The sequence below is a fragment of the Gnatocerus cornutus genome, chromosome 1 (assembly GCF_029298725.1).
Source record: "Gnatocerus cornutus isolate USDA-ARS CGAHR chromosome 1, icGnaCorn1.1, whole genome shotgun sequence".
Lineage (NCBI taxonomy): Eukaryota > Metazoa > Arthropoda > Insecta > Coleoptera > Tenebrionidae > Gnatocerus > Gnatocerus cornutus.
In genome coordinates this window covers 2,818,826-2,837,786 of record NC_142233.1, presented here as the reverse complement: position 1 = coordinate 2,837,786, position 18,961 = coordinate 2,818,826, and positions in this window count along the sequence as shown.

The window sequence follows — 18,961 nt, the reverse complement described above, 5'->3', positions numbered from 1 at the left end:
CCAAGATTCAACAGCTGAATTGCAAGAAAACAGCAGAATTCTGCACGAAATCATCAAAATTCTTAGAGAAAACTGCATATTTCGATGCAAAACAACGATTTCTCGCCGATTTTCGTTGTTTTCTATCTTGAATTCGCCAAGAAGAGCACGAAATCTACAAAATCATGACTTTTTACCTAGATTTAACGGCTGAATTGCAAGAAAACAGCAAAATTCTGCACGAAATCATCAAAATTCTTACAGAAAACCGCATATTTCGATGCAAAACAACGATTTCTCGCCGATTTTCGTTGTTTTCTATCTTGAATTCGCCAAGAAGAGCACGAAATCTACAAAATCATGACTTCTTACCTAGATTCAACGGCTGAATTGCAAGAAAACAGCAGAATTCTGCACGAAATCATCAAAATTCTCACAGAAAACCGCATATTTCGATGCAAAGCGACGATTTCTCGCCGATTTTCGTTGTTTTCTGGCATGAATTTGCAAAGAAGAGCACGAAATCTACAAAATCATGACTTTTTACCAAGATTCAACGGCTGAATTGCAAGAAAACAGCAGAATTCTGCACGAAATCATCAAAATTCTTAGAGAAAACCGCATATTTCGATGCAAAACGACGATTTCTCGCTGATTTTCGTTGTTTTCTATCTTGAATTCGCAAAGAAGAGCACAAAATCTACAAAATCCTGACTTTTTACCAAGATTCAACGGCTGAATTGCAAGAAAACAGCAGAATTCTGCAAGAAATCGTCAAAATTCTTCCAGAAAACCGCATATTTCGATGCAAAACGACGATTTCTCGCCGATTTTCGTTGTTTTCTGGCTTGAATTCGCAAAGAAGTGCACGAAATCTACAAAATCATCACTTTTTACCAAGATTCTGCGGCTGAATTGCAAGAAAACAGCAGAATTCTGCACGAAATCATCAAAATTCTTACAGAAAACCGCATATTTCGATGCAAAACGACGATTTCTCGCCGATTTTCGTTGTTTTCTGGCTTGAATTCGCAAATAAGAGTACGAAATCTACAAAATCATGACTTTTTACCAAGATTCAACGGCTGAATTGCAAGAAAACAGCAGAACTTTGCACGAAATCATCAAAATTCTTAGAGAAAACTGCATATTTCGATGCAAAACAACGATTCCTCGCCGATTTTCGTTGTTTTCTATCTTGAATTCGCCAAGAAGAGCACGAAATCTACAAAATCATGACTTTTTACCTAGTTTCAACGGCTGCATTGCAAGAAAACAGCAGAATTCTGCACGAAATCATCAAAATTCTTAGAGAAAACTGCATATTTCGATGCAAAACAACGATTTCTCGCCGATTTTCGTTGTTTTCTATCTTGAATTCGCCAAGAAGAGCACGAAATCTACAAAATCATGACTTTTTACCTAGATTTAACGGCTGAATTGCAAGAAAACAGCAAAATTCTGCACGAAATCATCAAAATTCTTACAGAAAACCGCATATTTCGATGCAAAACAACGATTTCTCGCCGATTTTCGTTGTTTTCTATCTTGCATTCGCCAAGAAGAGCACGAAATCTACAAAATCATGACTTTTTACCTAGATTCAACGGCTGAATTGCAAGAAAACAGCAGAATTCTGCACGAAATCATCAAAATTCTCACAGAAAACCGCATATTTCGATGCAAAGCGACGATTTCTCGCCGATTTTCGTTGTTTTCTGGCATGAATTTGCAAAGAAGAGCACGAAATCTACAAAATCATGACTTTTTACCAAGATTCAACGGCTGAATTGCAAGAAAACAGCAGAATTCTGCACGAAATCATCAAAATTCTTAGAGAAAACCGCATATTTCGATGCAAAACGACGATTTCTCGCTGATTTTCGTTGTTTTCTATCTTGAATTCGCAAAGAAGAGCACAAAATCTACAAAATCCTGACTTTTTACCAAGATTCAACGGCTGAATTGCAAGAAAACAGCAGAATTCTGCAAGAAATCGTCAAAATTCTTCCAGAAAACCGCATATTTCGATGCAAAACGACGATTTCTCGCCGATTTTCGTTGTTTTCTGGCTTGAATTCGCAAAGAAGTGCACGAAATCTACAAAATCATCACTTTTTACCAAGATTCTGCGGCTGAATTGCAAGAAAACAGCAGAATTCTGCACGAAATCATCAAAATTCTTACAGAAAACCGCATATTTCGATGCAAAACGACGATTTCTCGCCGATTTTCGTTGTTTTCTGGCTTGAATTCGCAAATAAGAGCACGAAATCTACAAAATCATGACTTTTTACCAAGATTCAACGGCTGAATTGCAAGAAAACAGCAGAACTTTGCACGAAATCATCAAAATTCTTAGAGAAAACTGCATATTTCGATGCAAAACAACGATTCCTCGCCGATTTTCGTTGTTTTCTATCTTGAATTCGCCAAGAAGAGCACGAAATCTACAAAATCATGACTTTTTACCTAGATTCAACGGCTGCATTGCAAGAAAACAGCAGAATTCTGCACGAAATCATCAAAATTCTTAGAGAAAACTGCATATTTCGATGCAAAACAACGATTTCTCGCCGATTTTCGTTGTTTTCTATCTTGAATTCGCCAAGAAGAGCACGAAATCTACAAAATCATGACTTTTTACCTAGATTTAACGGCTGAATTGCAAGAAAACTGCAAAATTCTGCACGAAATCATCAAAATTCTTACAGAAAACCGCATATTTCGATGCAAAACAACGATTTCTCGCCGATTTTCGTTGTTTTCTATCTTGAATTCGCCAAGAAGAGCACGAAATCTACAAAATCATGACTTTTTACCTAGATTCAACGGCTGAATTGCAAGAAAACAGCAGAATTCTGCACGAAATCATCAAAATTCTTAGAGAAAACTGCATATTTCGATGCAAAACAACGATTTCTCGCCGATTTTCGTTGTTTTCTATCTTGAATTCGCCAAGAAGAGCACGAAATCTACAAAATCATGACTTTTTACCTAGATTCAACGGCTGCATTGCAAGAAAACAGCAGAATTCTGCACGAAATCATCAAAATTCTTACAGAAAACCGCATATTTCGATGCAAAACGACGTTTTCTCGCTGATTTTCGTTGTTTTCTATCTTGAATTCGCAAAGAAGAGCACGAAATCTACAAAATCATGACTTTTTACCAAGATTCAACGGCTGAATTGCAAGAAAACAGCAGAATTCTGCACGAAATCATCAAAATTCTTAGAGAAAACTGCATATTTCGATGCAAAACAACGATTTCTCGCCGATTTTCGTTGTTTTCTATCTTGAATTCGCCAAGAAGAGCACGAAATCTACAAAATCATGACTTTTTACCTAGATTTAACGGCTGAATTGCAAGAAAACAGCAAAATTCTGCACGAAATCATCAAAATTCTTACAGAAAACCGCATATTTCGATGCAAAACAACGATTTCTCGCCGATTTTCGTTGTTTTCTATCTTGAATTCGCCAAGAAGAGCACGAAATCTACAAAATCATGACTTTTTACCTAGATTCAACGGCTGACTTGCAAGAAAACAGCAGAATTCTGCACGAAATCATCAAAATTCTTACAGAAAACCGCATATTTCGATGCAAAGCGACGATTTCTCGCCGATTTTCGTTGTTTTCTGGCATGAATTTGCAAAGAAGAGCACGAAATCTACAAAATCATGACTTTTTACCAAGATTCAACGGCTGAATTGCAAGAAAACAGCAGAATTCTGCACGAAATCATCAAAATTCTTAGAGAAAACCGCATATTTCGATGCAAAACGACGATTTCTCGCTGATTTTCGTTGTTTTCTATCTTGAATTCGCAAAGAAGAGCACAAAATCTACAAAATCCTGACTTTTTACCAAGATTCAACGGCTGAATTGCAAGAAAACAGCAGAATTCTGCAAGAAATCGTCAAAATTCTTCCAGAAAACCGCATATTTCGATGCAAAACGACGATTTCTCGCCGATTTTCGTTGTTTTCTGGCTTGAATTCGCAAAGAAGTGCACGAAATCTACAAAATCATCACTTTTTACCAAGATTCTGCGGCTGAATTGCAAGAAAACAGCAGAATTCTGCACGAAATCATCAAAATTCTTACAGAAAACCGCATATTTCGATGCAAAACGACGATTTCTCGCCGATTTTCGTTGTTTTCTGGCTTGAATTCGCAAAGAAGAGCACGAAATCTACAAAATCATGACTTTTTACCAAGATTCAACGGCTGAATTGCAAGAAAACAGCAGAACTTTGCACGAAATCATCAAAATTCTTAGAGAAAACTGCATATTTCGATGCAAAACAACGATTTCTCGCCGATTTTCGTTGTTTTCTATCTTGAATTCGCCAAGAAGAGCACGAAATCTACAAAATCATGACTTTTTACCTAGATTCAACGGCTGCATTGCAAGAAAACAGCAGAATTCTGCACGAAATCATCAAAATTCTTAGAGAAAACTGCATATTTCGATGCAAAACAACGATTTCTCGCCGATTTTCGTTGTTTTCTATCTTGAATTCGCCAAGAAGAGCACGAAATCTACAAAATCATGACTTTTTACCTAGATTTAACGGCTGAATTGCAAGAAAACAGCAAAATTCTGCACGAAATCATCAAAATTCTTACAGAAAACCGCATATTTCGATGCAAAACAACGATTTCTCGCCGATTTTCGTTGTTTTCTATCTTGAATTCGCCAAGAAGAGCACGAAATCTACAAAATCATGACTTTTTACCTAGATTCAACGGCTGAATTGCAAGAAAACAGCAGAATTCTGCACGAAATCATCAAAATTCTTACAGAAAACCGCATATTTCGATGCAAAGCGACGATTTCTCGCCGATTTTCGTTGTTTTCTGGCATGAATTTGCAAAGAAGAGCACGAAATCTACAAAATCATGACTTTTTACCAAGATTCAACGGCTAAATTGCAAGAAAACAGCAGAATTCTGCACGAAATCATCAAAATTCTTAGAGAAAACCGCATATTTCGATGCAAAACGACGATTTCTCGCTGATTTTCGTTGTATTCTATCTTGAATTCGCAAAGAAGAGCACAAAATCTACAAAATCCTGACTTTTTACCAAGATTCAACGGCTGAATTGCAAGAAAACAGCAGAATTCTGCAAGAAATCGTCAAAATTCTTAGAGAAAACCGCATATTTCGATGCAAAGCGACGATTTCTCGCCGATTCTCGTTGTTTTCTGGCATGAATTTGCAAAGAAGAGCACGAAATCTACAAAATCATGACTTTTCACCAAGATTCAACGGCTGAATTGCAAGAAAACAGCAGAATTCTGCACGAAATCATCAAAATTCTTAGAGAAAACTGCATATTTCGATGCAAAACAACGATTTCTCGCCGATTTTCGTTGTTTTCTATCTTGAATTCGCCAAGAAGAGCACGAAATCTACAAAATCATGACTTTTTACCTAGATTCAACGGCTGCATTGCAAGAAAACAGCAGAATTCTGCACGAAATCATCAAAATTCTTACAGAAAACCGCATATTTCGATGCAAAACGACGTTTTCTCGCTGATTTTCGTTGTTTTCTATCTTGAATTCGCAAAGAAGAGCACGAAATCTACAAAATCATGACTTTTTACCAAGATTCAACGGCTGAATTGCAAGAAAACAGCAGAATTCTGCACGAAATCATCAAAATTCTTAGAGAAAACTGCATATTTCGATGCAAAACAACGATTTCTCGCCGATTTTCGTTGTTTTCTATCTTGAATTCGCCAAGAAGAGCACGAAATCTACAAAATCATGACTTTTTACCTAGATTCAACGGCTGCATTGCAAGAAAACTGCAGAATTCTGCACGAAATCATCAAAATTCTTACAGAAAACCGCATATTTCGATGCAAAACGACGTTTTCTCGCTGATTTTCGTTGTTTTCTATCTTGAATTCGCAAAGAAGAGCACGAAATCTACAAAATCATGACTTTTTACCAAGATTCAACGGCTGAATTGCAAGAAAACAGCAGAATTCTGCACGAAATCATCAAAATTCTTAGAGAAAACTGCATATTTCGATGCAAAACAACGATTTCTCGCCGATTTTCGTTGTTTTCTATCTTGAATTCGCCAAGAAGAGCACGAAATCTCCAAAATCATGACTTTTTACCTAGATTTAAGGCTGAATTGCAAGAAAACAGCAAAATTCTGCACGAAATCATCAAAATTCTTACAGAAAACCGCATATTTCGATGCAAAACAACGATTTCTCGCCGATTATCGTTGTTTTCTATCTTGAATTCGCCAAGAAGAGCACGAAATCTACAAAATCATGACTTTTTACCTAGATTCAACGGCTGAATTGCAAGAAAACAGCAGAATTCTGCACGAAATCATCAAAATTCTTACAGAAAACCGCATATTTCGATGCAAAGCGACGATTTCTCGCCGATTTTCGTTGTTTTCTGGCATGAATTTGCAAAGAAGAGCACGAAATCTACAAAATCATGACTTTTTACCAAGATTCAACGGCTGAATTGCAAGAAAGCAGCAGAATTCTGCACGAAATCATCAAAATTTTTAGAGAAAACCGCATATTTCGATGCAAAACGACGATTTCTCGCTGATTTTCGTTGTTTTCTATCTTGAATTCGCAAAGAAGAGCACAAAATCTACAAAATCCTGACTTTTTACCAAGATTCAACGGCTGAATTGCAAGAAAACAGCAGAATTCTGCAAGAAATCGTCAAAATTCTTACAGAAAACCGCATATTTCGATGCAAAACGACGATTTCTCGCCGATTTTCGTTGTTTTCTGGCTTGAATTCGCAAAGAAGTGCACGAAATCTACAAAATCATCACTTTTTACCAAGATTCTGCAGCTGAATTGCAAGAAAACAGCAGAATTCTGCACGAAATCATCAAAATTCTTACAGAAAACCGCATATTTCGATGCAAAACGACGATTTCTCGCCGATTTTCGTTGTTTTCTGGCTTGAATTCGCAAAGAAGAGCACGAAATCTACAAAATCATGACTTTTTACCAAGATTCAACGGCTGAATTGCAAGAAAACAGCAGAATTTTGCACGAAATCATCAAAATTCTTAGAGAAAACTGCATATTTCGATGCAAAACAACGATTTCTCGCCGATTTTCGTTGTTTTCTATCTTGAATTCGCCAAGAAGAGCACGAAATCTACAAAATCATGACTTTTTACCTAGATTCAACGGCTGCATTGCAAGAAAACAGCAGAATTCTGCACGAAATCATCAAAATTCTTACAGAAAACCGCATATTTCGATGCAAAACGACGTTTTCTCGCTGATTTTCGTTGTTTTCTATCTTGAATTCGCAAAGAAGAGCACGAAATCTACAAAATCATGACTTTTTACCAAGATTCAACGGCTGAATTGCAAGAAAACAGCAGAATTCAGCACGAAATCATCAAAATTCTTAGAGAAAACTGCATATTTCGATGCAAAACAACGATTTCTCGCCGATTTTCGTTGTTTTCTATCTTGAATTTGCCAAGAAGAGCACGAAATCTACAAAATCATGACTTTTTACCTAGATTTAACGGCTGAATTGCAAGAAAACAGCAAAATTCTGCACGAAATCATCAAAATTCTTACAGAAAACCGCATATTTCGATGCAAAACAACGATTTCTCGCCGATTTTCGTTGTTTTCTATCTTGAATTCGCCAAGAAGAGCACGAAATCTACAAAATCATGACTTTTTACCTAGATTCAACGGCTGAATTGCAAGAAAACAGCAGAATTCTGCACGAAATCATCAAAATTCTTACAGAAAACCGCATATTTCGATGCAAAGCGACGATTTCTCGCCGATTTTCGTTGTTTTCTGGCATGAATTTGCAAAGAAGAGCACGAAATCTACAAAATCATGACTTTTTACCAAGATTCAACGGCTGAATTGCAAGAAAACAGCAGAATTCTGCACGAAATCATCAAAATTCTTAGAGAAAACCGCATATTTCGATGCAAAACGACGATTTCTCGCTGATTTTCGTTGTTTTCTATCTTGAATTCGCAAAGAAGAGCACAAAATCTACAAAATCCTGACTTTTTACCAAGATTCAACGGCTGAATTGCAAGAAAACAGCAGAATTCTGCAAGAAATCGTCAAAATTCTTAGAGAAAACCGCATATTTCGATGTAAAACGACGATTTCTCGCCGATTTTCGTTGTTTTCTGGCTTGAATTTGCAAAGAAGTGCACGAAATCTACAAAATCATCACTTTTTACCAAGATTCTACGGCTGAATTGCAAGAGAACAGCAGAATTCTGCACGAAATCATCAAAATTCTTAGAGAAAACCGCATATTTCGATGCAAAACGACGATTTCTCGCCGATTTTGGTTGTTTTCTGGCTTGAATTCGCAAAGAAGAGCACGAAATCTACAAAATCATCACTTTTTACCAAGATTCAACGGCTGAATTGCAAGAAAACAGCAGAATTCTGCACGAAATCATCAAAATTCTTAGAGAAAACCGCATATTTCGATGCAAAACGACGATTTCTCGCTGATTTTCGTTGTTTTCTATCTTGAATTCGCAAAGAAAAGCACGGAATCTACAAAATCATGACTTTTTACCAAGATTCAACGGCTGAATTGCAAGAAAACAGCAGAATTCTGCAAGAAATCGTCAAAATTCTTAGAGAAAACCGCATATTTCGATGCAAAACGACGATTTCTCGCCGATTTTCGTTGTTTTCTGGCTTGAATTCGCAAAGAAGAGCACGAAATCTACAAAATCATCACTTTTTACCAAGATTCAACGGCTGAATTGCAAGAGAACAGCAGAATTCTGCACGAAATCATCAAAATTCTTAGAGAAAACCGCATATTTCGATGCAAAACGACGATTTCTCGCCGATTTTGGTTGTTTTCTGGCTTGAATTCGCAAAGAAGAGCACGAAATCTACAAAATCATCACTTTTTACTAAGATTCAACGGCTGAATTGCAAGAAAACAGCAGACTTCTGCACGAAATCATCAAAATTCTTAGAGAAAACCGCATATTTCGATGCAAAACGACGATTTCTCGCTGATTTTCGTTGTTTTGTATCTTGAATTCGCAAAGAAGAGCACGGAATCTACAAAATCATGACTTTTTACCAAAATTCAACGGCTGAATTGCAAGAAAACAGCAGAATTCTGCACGAAATCATCAAAATTCTTACAAAAAACCGCATATTTCGATGCAAAACGACGATTTCTCGCCGATTTTCGTTGTTTTCTGGCTTGAATTAGCAAAGAAGAGCACGAAATCTACAAAATCATGACTTTTTACCAAGATTCAACGGCTGAATTGCAAGAAAACAGCAGAATTCTGCACGAAATCATCAAAATTCTTAGAGAAAACTGCATATTACGATGCAAAACAACGATTTCTCGCCGATTTTCGTTGTTATCTATCTTGAATTCGCGAAGAAGAGCACGAAATCTACAAAATCATGACTTTTTACCTAGATTCAACGGCTGAATTGCAAGAAAACAGCAGAATTCTGCACGAAATCATCAAAATTCTTACAGAAAACCGCATATTTCGATGCAAAACGACGATTTCTCGCCGATTTTCGTTGTTTTCTGGCTTGAATTCGCAAAGAAGAGCACGAAATCTACAAAATCATGACTTTTTACCAAGATTCAACGGCTGAATTGCAATAAAACAGCAGAATTCTGCACGAAATCATCAAAATTCTTAGAGAAAACCGCATATTTCGATGCAAAACGACGATTTCTAGCCGATTTTCGTTGTTTTCTGGCTTGAATTCGCAAAGAAAAGCACGAAATCCACAAAATCATGACTTTTTACCAAGATTCAACGGCTGAATTGCAAGAAAACAGCAGAATTCTGCACGAAATCATCAAAATTCTTAGAGAAAACTGCATATTACGATGCAAAACAACGATTTCTCGCCGATTTTCGTTGTTATCTATCTTGAATTCGCCAAGAAGAGCACGAAATCTACAAAATCATGACTTTTTACCTAGATTCAACGGCTGAATTGCAAGAAAACAGCAGAATTCTGCACGAAATCATCAAAATTCTTAGTGAAAACTGCATATTTCGATGCAAAACAACGATTTCTCGCCGATTTTCGTTGTTTTCTATCTTGAATTCGCCAAGAAGAGCACGAAATCTACAAAATCATGACTTTTTACCTAGATTCAACTGCTGAATTGCAAGAAAACAGCAGAATTTTGCACGAAATCATCAAAATTCTTACAGAAAACCGCATATTTCGATGCAAAACAACGATTTCTCGCCGATTTTCGTTGTTTTCTATCTTGAATTCGCGAAGAAGAGCACGAGATCTACAAAATCATGACTTTTTACCTAGATTCAACGGCTGAATTGCAAGAAAACAGCAGAATTCTGCACGAAATCATCAAAATTCTTAGAGAAAACCGCATATTTCGATGCAAAACGACGATTTCTCGCTGATTTTCGTTGTTTTCTATCTTGAATTCGCAAAGAAGAGCACAAAATCTACAAAATCATGACTTTTTACCAAGATTCAACGGCTGAATTGCAAGAAAACAGCAGAATTCTGCACGAAATCGTCAAAATTCTGAGAGAAAACCGCATATTTCGATGCAAAACGACGATTTCTCGCCGATTTTCGTTGTTTCTGGCTTGAATTCGCAAAGAAGAGCACGAAATCTACAAAATCATCAATTTTTACCAAGATTCAACGGCTGAATTGCAAGAAAACAGCAGAATTCTGCACGAAATCATCAAAATTCTTACAGAAAACCGCATATTTCGATGCAAAACAACGATTTCTCGCCGATTTTCGTTGTTTTCTGGCTTGAATTCGCAAAGAAGAGCACGAAATCTACAAAATCATCACTTTTTACCAAGATTCAACGGCTGAATTGCAAGAAAACAGCAGAATTCTGCACGAAATCATCAAAATTCTTAGAGAAAACCGCATATTTCGATGCAAAGCGACGATTTCTCGCCGTTTTTCGTTGTTTTCTGGCATGAATTTGCAAAGAAGAGCACGAAATCTACAAAATCATGACTTTTTACCAAGATTCAACGGCTGAATTGCAAGAAAACAGCAGAATTCTGCACGAAATCATCAAAATTCTTAGAGAAAACCGCATATTTCGATGCAAAACGACGATTTCTCGCTGATTTTCGTTGTTTTCTATCTTGAATTCGCAAAGAAGAGCACAAAATCTACAAAATCATGACTTTTTACCAAGATTCAACGGCTGAATTGCAAGAAAACAGCAGAATTCTGCACGAAATCGTCAAAATTCTGAGAGAAAACCGCATATTTCGATGCAAAACGACGATTTCTCGCCGATTTTCGTTGTTTCTGGCTTGAATTCGCAAAGAAGAGCACGAAATCTACAAAATCATCAATTTTTACCAAGATTCAACGGCTGAATTGCAAGAAAACAGCAGAATTCTGCACGAAATCATCAAAATTCTTACAGAAAACCGCATATTTCGATGCAAAACAACGATTTCTCGCCGATTTTCGTTGTTTTCTGGCTTGAATTCGCAAAGAAGAGCACGAAATCTACAAAATCATCACTTTTTACCAAGATTCAACGGCTGCATTGCAAGAAAACAGCAGAATTCTGCACGAAATCATCAAAATTCTTACAGAAAACCGCATATTTCGATGCAAAACGACGTTTTCTCGCTGATTTTCGTTGTTTTCTATCTTGAATTCGCAAAGAAGAGCACGAAATCTACAAAATCATGACTTTTTACCAAGATTCAACGGCTGAATTGCAAGAAAACAGCAGAATTCTGCACGAAATCATCAAAATTCTTAGAGAAAACTGCATATTTCGATGCAAAACAACGATTTCTCGCCGATTTTCGTTGTTTTCTATCTTGAATTCGCCAAGAAGAGCACGAAATCTACAAAATCATGACTTTTTACCTAGATTCAACGGCTGCATTGCAAGAAAACAGCAGAATTCTGCACGAAATCATCAAAATTCTTACAGAAAACCGCATATTTCGATGCAAAACGACGTTTTCTCGCTGATTTTCGTTGTTTTCTATCTTGAATTCGCAAAGAAGAGCACGAAATCTACAAAATCATGACTTTTTACCAAGATTCAACGGCTGAATTGCAAGAAAACAGCAGAATTCTGCACGAAATCATCAAAATTCTTAGAGAAAACTGCATATTTCGATGCAAAACAACGATTTCTCGCCGATTTTCGTTGTTTTCTATCTTGAATTCGCCAAGAAGAGCACGAAATCTCCAAAATCATGACTTTTTACCTAGATTTAAGGCTGAATTGCAAGAAAACAGCAAAATTCTGCACGAAATCATCAAAATTCTTACAGAAAACCGCATATTTCGATGCAAAACAACGATTTCTCGCCGATTTTCGTTGTTTTCTATCTTGAATTCGCCAAGAAGAGCACGAAATCTACAAAATCATGACTTTTTACCTAGATTCAACGGCTGAATTGCAAGAAAACAGCAGAATTCTGCACGAAATCATCAAAATTCTTACAGATAACCGCATATTTCGATGCAAAGCGACGATTTCTCGCCGATTTTCGTTGTTTTCTGGCATGAATTTGCAAAGAAGAGCACGAAATCTACAAAATCATGACTTTTTACCAAGATTCAACGGCTGAATTGCAAGAAAACAGCAGAATTCTGCACGAAATCATCAAAATTCTTAGAGAAAACCGCATATTTCGATGCAAAACGACGATTTCTCGCTGATTTTCGTTGTTTTCTATCTTGAATTCGCAAAGAAGAGCACGAAATCTACAAAATCATGACTTTTTACCTAGATTCAACTGCTGAATTGCAAGAAAACAGCAGAATTCTGCACGAAATCATCAAAATTCTTAGAGAAAACCGCATATTTCGATGCAAAACGACGATTTCTCGCTGATTTTCGTTGTTTTCTATCTTGAATTCGCAAAGAAGAGCACAAAATCTACAAAATCCTGACTTTTTACCAAGATTCAACGGCTGAATTGCAAGAAAACAGCAGAATTCTGCAAGAAATCGTCAAAATTCTTAGAGAAAACCGCATATTTCGATGTAAAACGACGATTTCTCGCCGATTTTCGTTGTTTTCTGGCTTGAATTTGCAAAGAAGTGCACGAAATCTACAAAATCATCACTTTTTACCAAGATTCAACGGCTGAATTGCAAGAGAACAGCAGAATTCTGCACGAAATCATCAAAATTCTTAGAGAAAACCGCATATTTCGATGCAAAACGACGATTTCTCGCCGATTTTCGTTGTTTTCTGGCTTGAATTCGCAAAGAAGAGCACGAAATCTACAAAATCATGACTTTTTACCAAGATTCAACGGCTGAATTGCAATAAAACAGCAGAATTCTGCACGAAATCATCAAAATTCTTAGAGAAAACTGCATATTACGATGCAAAACAACGATTTCTCGCCGATTTTCGTTGTTATCTATCTTGAATTCGCGAAGAAGAGCACGAAATCTACAAAATCATGACTTTTTACCTAGATTCAACGGCTGAATTGCAAGAAAACAGCAGAATTCTGCACGAAATCATCAAAATTCTTACAGAAAACCGCATATTTCGATGCAAAACGACGATTTCTCGCCGATTTTCGTTGTTTTCTGGCTTGAATTCGCAAAGAAGAGCACGAAATCTACAAAATCATGACTTTTTACCAAGATTCAACGGCTGAATTGCAATAAAACAGCAGAATTCTGCACGAAATCATCAAAATTCTTAGAGAAAACCGCATATTTCGATGCAAAACGACGATTTCTAGCCGATTTTCGTTGTTTTCTGGCTTGAATTCGCAAAGAAAAGCACGAAATCCACAAAATCATGACTTTTTACCAAGATTCAACGGCTGAATTGCAAGAAAACAGCAGAATTCTGCACGAAATCATCAAAATTCTTAGAGAAAACTGCATATTACGATGCAAAACAACGATTTCTCGCCGATTTTCGTTGTTATCTATCTTGAATTCGCCAAGAAGAGCACGAAATCTACAAAATCATGACTTTTTACCTAGATTCAACGGCTGAATTGCAAGAAAACAGCAGAATTCTGCACGAAATCATCAAAATTCTTAGTGAAAACTGCATATTTCGATGCAAAACAACGATTTCTCGCCGATTTTCGTTGTTTTCTATCTTGAATTCGCCAAGAAGAGCACGAAATCTACAAAATCATGACTTTTTACCTAGATTCAACTGCTGAATTGCAAGAAAACAGCAGAATTTTGCACGAAATCATCAAAATTCTTACAGAAAACCGCATATTTCGATGCAAAACAACGATTTCTCGCCGATTTTCGTTGTTTTCTATCTTGAATTCGCGAAGAAGAGCACGAGATCTACAAAATCATGACTTTTTACCTAGATTCAACGGCTGAATTGCAAGAAAACAGCAGAATTCTGCACGAAATCATCAAAATTCTTAGAGAAAACCGCATATTTCGATGCAAAACGACGATTTCTCGCTGATTTTCGTTGTTTTCTATCTTGAATTCGCAAAGAAGAGCACAAAATCTACAAAATCATGACTTTTTACCAAGATTCAACGGCTGAATTGCAAGAAAACAGCAGAATTCTGCACGAAATCGTCAAAATTCTGAGAGAAAACCGCATATTTCGATGCAAAACGACGATTTCTCGCCGATTTTCGTTGTTTCTGGCTTGAATTCGCAAAGAAGAGCACGAAATCTACAAAATCATCAATTTTTACCAAGATTCAACGGCTGAATTGCAAGAAAACAGCAGAATTCTGCACGAAATCATCAAAATTCTTACAGAAAACCGCATATTTCGATGCAAAACAACGATTTCTCGCCGATTTTCGTTGTTTTCTGGCTTGAATTCGCAAAGAAGAGCACGAAATCTACAAAATCATCACTTTTTACCAAGATTCAACGGCTGAATTGCAAGAAAACAGCAGAATTCTGCACGAAATCATCAAAATTCTTAGAGAAAACCGCATATTTCGATGCAAAGCGACGATTTCTCGCCGTTTTTCGTTGTTTTCTGGCATGAATTTGCAAAGAAGAGCACGAAATCTACAAAATCATGACTTTTTACCAAGATTCAACGGCTGAATTGCAAGAAAACAGCAGAATTCTGCACGAAATCATCAAAATTCTTAGAGAAAACCGCATATTTCGATGCAAAACGACGATTTCTCGCTGATTTTCGTTGTTTTCTATCTTGAATTCGCAAAGAAGAGCACAAAATCTACAAAATCATGACTTTTTACCAAGATTCAACGGCTGAATTGCAAGAAAACAGCAGAATTCTGCACGAAATCGTCAAAATTCTGAGAGAAAACCGCATATTTCGATGCAAAACGACGATTTCTCGCCGATTTTCGTTGTTTCTGGCTTGAATTCGCAAAGAAGAGCACGAAATCTACAAAATCATCAATTTTTACCAAGATTCAACGGCTGAATTGCAAGAAAACAGCAGAATTCTGCACGAAATCATCAAAATTCTTACAGAAAACCGCATATTTCGATGCAAAACAACGATTTCTCGCCGATTTTCGTTGTTTTCTGGCTTGAATTCGCAAAGAAGAGCACGAAATCTACAAAATCATCACTTTTTACCAAGATTCAACGGCTGCATTGCAAGAAAACAGCAGAATTCTGCACGAAATCATCAAAATTCTTACAGAAAACCGCATATTTCGATGCAAAACGACGTTTTCTCGCTGATTTTCGTTGTTTTCTATCTTGAATTCGCAAAGAAGAGCACGAAATCTACAAAATCATGACTTTTTACCAAGATTCAACGGCTGAATTGCAAGAAAACAGCAGAATTCTGCACGAAATCATCAAAATTCTTAGAGAAAACTGCATATTTCGATGCAAAACAACGATTTCTCGCCGATTTTCGTTGTTTTCTATCTTGAATTCGCCAAGAAGAGCACGAAATCTACAAAATCATGACTTTTTACCTAGATTCAACGGCTGCATTGCAAGAAAACAGCAGAATTCTGCACGAAATCATCAAAATTCTTACAGAAAACCGCATATTTCGATGCAAAACGACGTTTTCTCGCTGATTTTCGTTGTTTTCTATCTTGAATTCGCAAAGAAGAGCACGAAATCTACAAAATCATGACTTTTTACCAAGATTCAACGGCTGAATTGCAAGAAAACAGCAGAATTCTGCACGAAATCATCAAAATTCTTAGAGAAAACTGCATATTTCGATGCAAAACAACGATTTCTCGCCGATTTTCGTTGTTTTCTATCTTGAATTCGCCAAGAAGAGCACGAAATCTCCAAAATCATGACTTTTTACCTAGATTTAAGGCTGAATTGCAAGAAAACAGCAAAATTCTGCACGAAATCATCAAAATTCTTACAGAAAACCGCATATTTCGATGCAAAACAACGATTTCTCGCCGATTTTCGTTGTTTTCTATCTTGAATTCGCCAAGAAGAGCACGAAATCTACAAAATCATGACTTTTTACCTAGATTCAACGGCTGAATTGCAAGAAAACAGCAGAATTCTGCACGAAATCATCAAAATTCTTACAGATAACCGCATATTTCGATGCAAAGCGACGATTTCTCGCCGATTTTCGTTGTTTTCTGGCATGAATTTGCAAAGAAGAGCACGAAATCTACAAAATCATGACTTTTTACCAAGATTCAACGGCTGAATTGCAAGAAAACAGCAGAATTCTGCACGAAATCATCAAAATTCTTAGAGAAAACCGCATATTTCGATGCAAAACGACGATTTCTCGCTGATTTTCGTTGTTTTCTATCTTGAATTCGCAAAGAAGAGCACGAAATCTACAAAATCATGACTTTTTACCTAGATTCAACTGCTGAATTGCAAGAAAACAGCAGAATTCTGCACGAAATCATCAAAATTCTTAGAGAAAACCGCATATTTCGATGCAAAACGACGATTTCTCGCTGATTTTCGTTGTTTTCTATCTTGAATTCGCAAAGAAGAGCACAAAATCTACAAAATCCTGACTTTTTACCAAGATTCAACGGCTGAATTGCAAGAAAACAGCAGAATTCTGCAAGAAATCGTCAAAATTCTTAGAGAAAACCGCATATTTCGATGTAAAACGACGATTTCTCGCCGATTTTCGTTGTTTTCTGGCTTGAATTTGCAAAGAAGTGCACGAAATCTACAAAATCATCACTTTTTACCAAGATTCAACGGCTGAATTGCAAGAGAACAGCAGAATTCTGCACGAAATCATCAAAATTCTTAGAGAAAACCGCATATTTCGATGCAAAACGACGATTTCTCGCCGATTTTGGTTGTTTTCTGGCTTGAATTCGCAAAGAAGAGCACGAAATCTACAAAATCATCACTTTTTACCAAGATTCAACGGCTGAATTGCAAGAAAACAGCAGAATTCTGCACGAAATCATCAAAATTCTTAGAGAAAACCGCATATTTCGATGCAAAACGACGATTTCTCGCTGATTTTCGTTGTTTTCTATCTTGAATTCGCAAAGAAAAGCACGGAATCTAAAAAATCATGACTTTTTACCAAGATTCAACGGCTGAATTGCAAGAAAACAGCAGAATTCTGCAAGAAATCGTCAAAATTCTTAGAGAAAACCGCATATTTCGATGCAAAACGACGATTTCTCGCCGATTTTCGTTGTTTTCTGGCTTGAATTCGCAAAGAAGAGCACGAAATCTACAAAATCATCACTTTTTACCAAGATTCAACGGCTGAATTGCAAGAGAACAGCAGAATTCTGCACGAAATCATCAAAATTCTTAGAGAAAACCGCATATTTCGATGCAAAACGACGATTTCTCGCCGATTTTGGTTGTTTTCTGGCTTGAATTCGCAAAGAAGAGCACGAAATCTACAAAATCATCACTTTTTACTAAGATTCAACGGCTGAATTGCAAGAAAACAGCAGAATTCTGCACGAAATCATCAAAATTCTTAGAGAAAACCGCATATTTCGATGCAAAACGACGATTTCTCGCTGATTTTCGTTGTTTTGTATCTTGAATTCGCAAAGAAGAGCACGGAATCTACAAAATCATGACTTTTTACCAAAATTCAACGGCTGAATTGCAAGAAAACAGCAGAATTCTGCACGAAATCATCAAAATTCTTACAAAAAACCGCATATTTCGATGCAAAACGACGATTTCTCGCCGATTTTCGTTGTTTTCTGGCTTGAATTCGCAAAGAAGAGCACGAAATCTACAAAATCATGACTTTTTACCAAGATTCAACGGCTGAATTGCAAGAAAACAGCAGAATTCTGCACGAAATCATCAAAATTCTTAGAGAAAACTGCATATTACGATGCAAAACAACGATTTCTCGCCGATTTTCGTTGTTATCTATCTTGAATTCGCCAAGAAGAGCACGAAATCTACAAAATCATGACTTTTTACCTAGATTCAACGGCTGAATTGCAAGAAAACAGCAGAATTCTGCACGAAATCATCAAAATTCTTACAGAAAACCGCATATTTCGATGCAAAACGACGATTTCTCGCCGATTTTCGTTGTTTTCTGGCTTGAATTCGCAAAGAAGAGCACGAAATCTACAAAATCATGACTTTTTACCAAGATTCAACGGCTGAATTGCAAGAAAACAGCAGAATTCTGCACGAAATCATCAAAATTCTTAGAGAAAACCGCATATTTCGATGCAAAACGACGATTTCTAGCCGATTTTCGTTGTTTTCTGGCTTGAATTCGCAAAGAAAAGCACGAAATCTACAAAATCATGACTTTTTACCAAGATTCAACGGCTGAATTGCAAGAAAACAGCAGAATTCTGCACGAAATCATCAAAATTCTTAGAGAAAACTGCATATTACGATGCAAAACAACGATTTCTCGCCGATTTTCGTTGTTATCTATCTTGAATTCGCCAAGAAGAGCACGAAATCTACAAAATCATGACTTTTTACCTAGATTCAACGGCTGAATTGCAAGAAAACAGCAGAATTCTGCACGAAATCATCAAAATTCTTACAG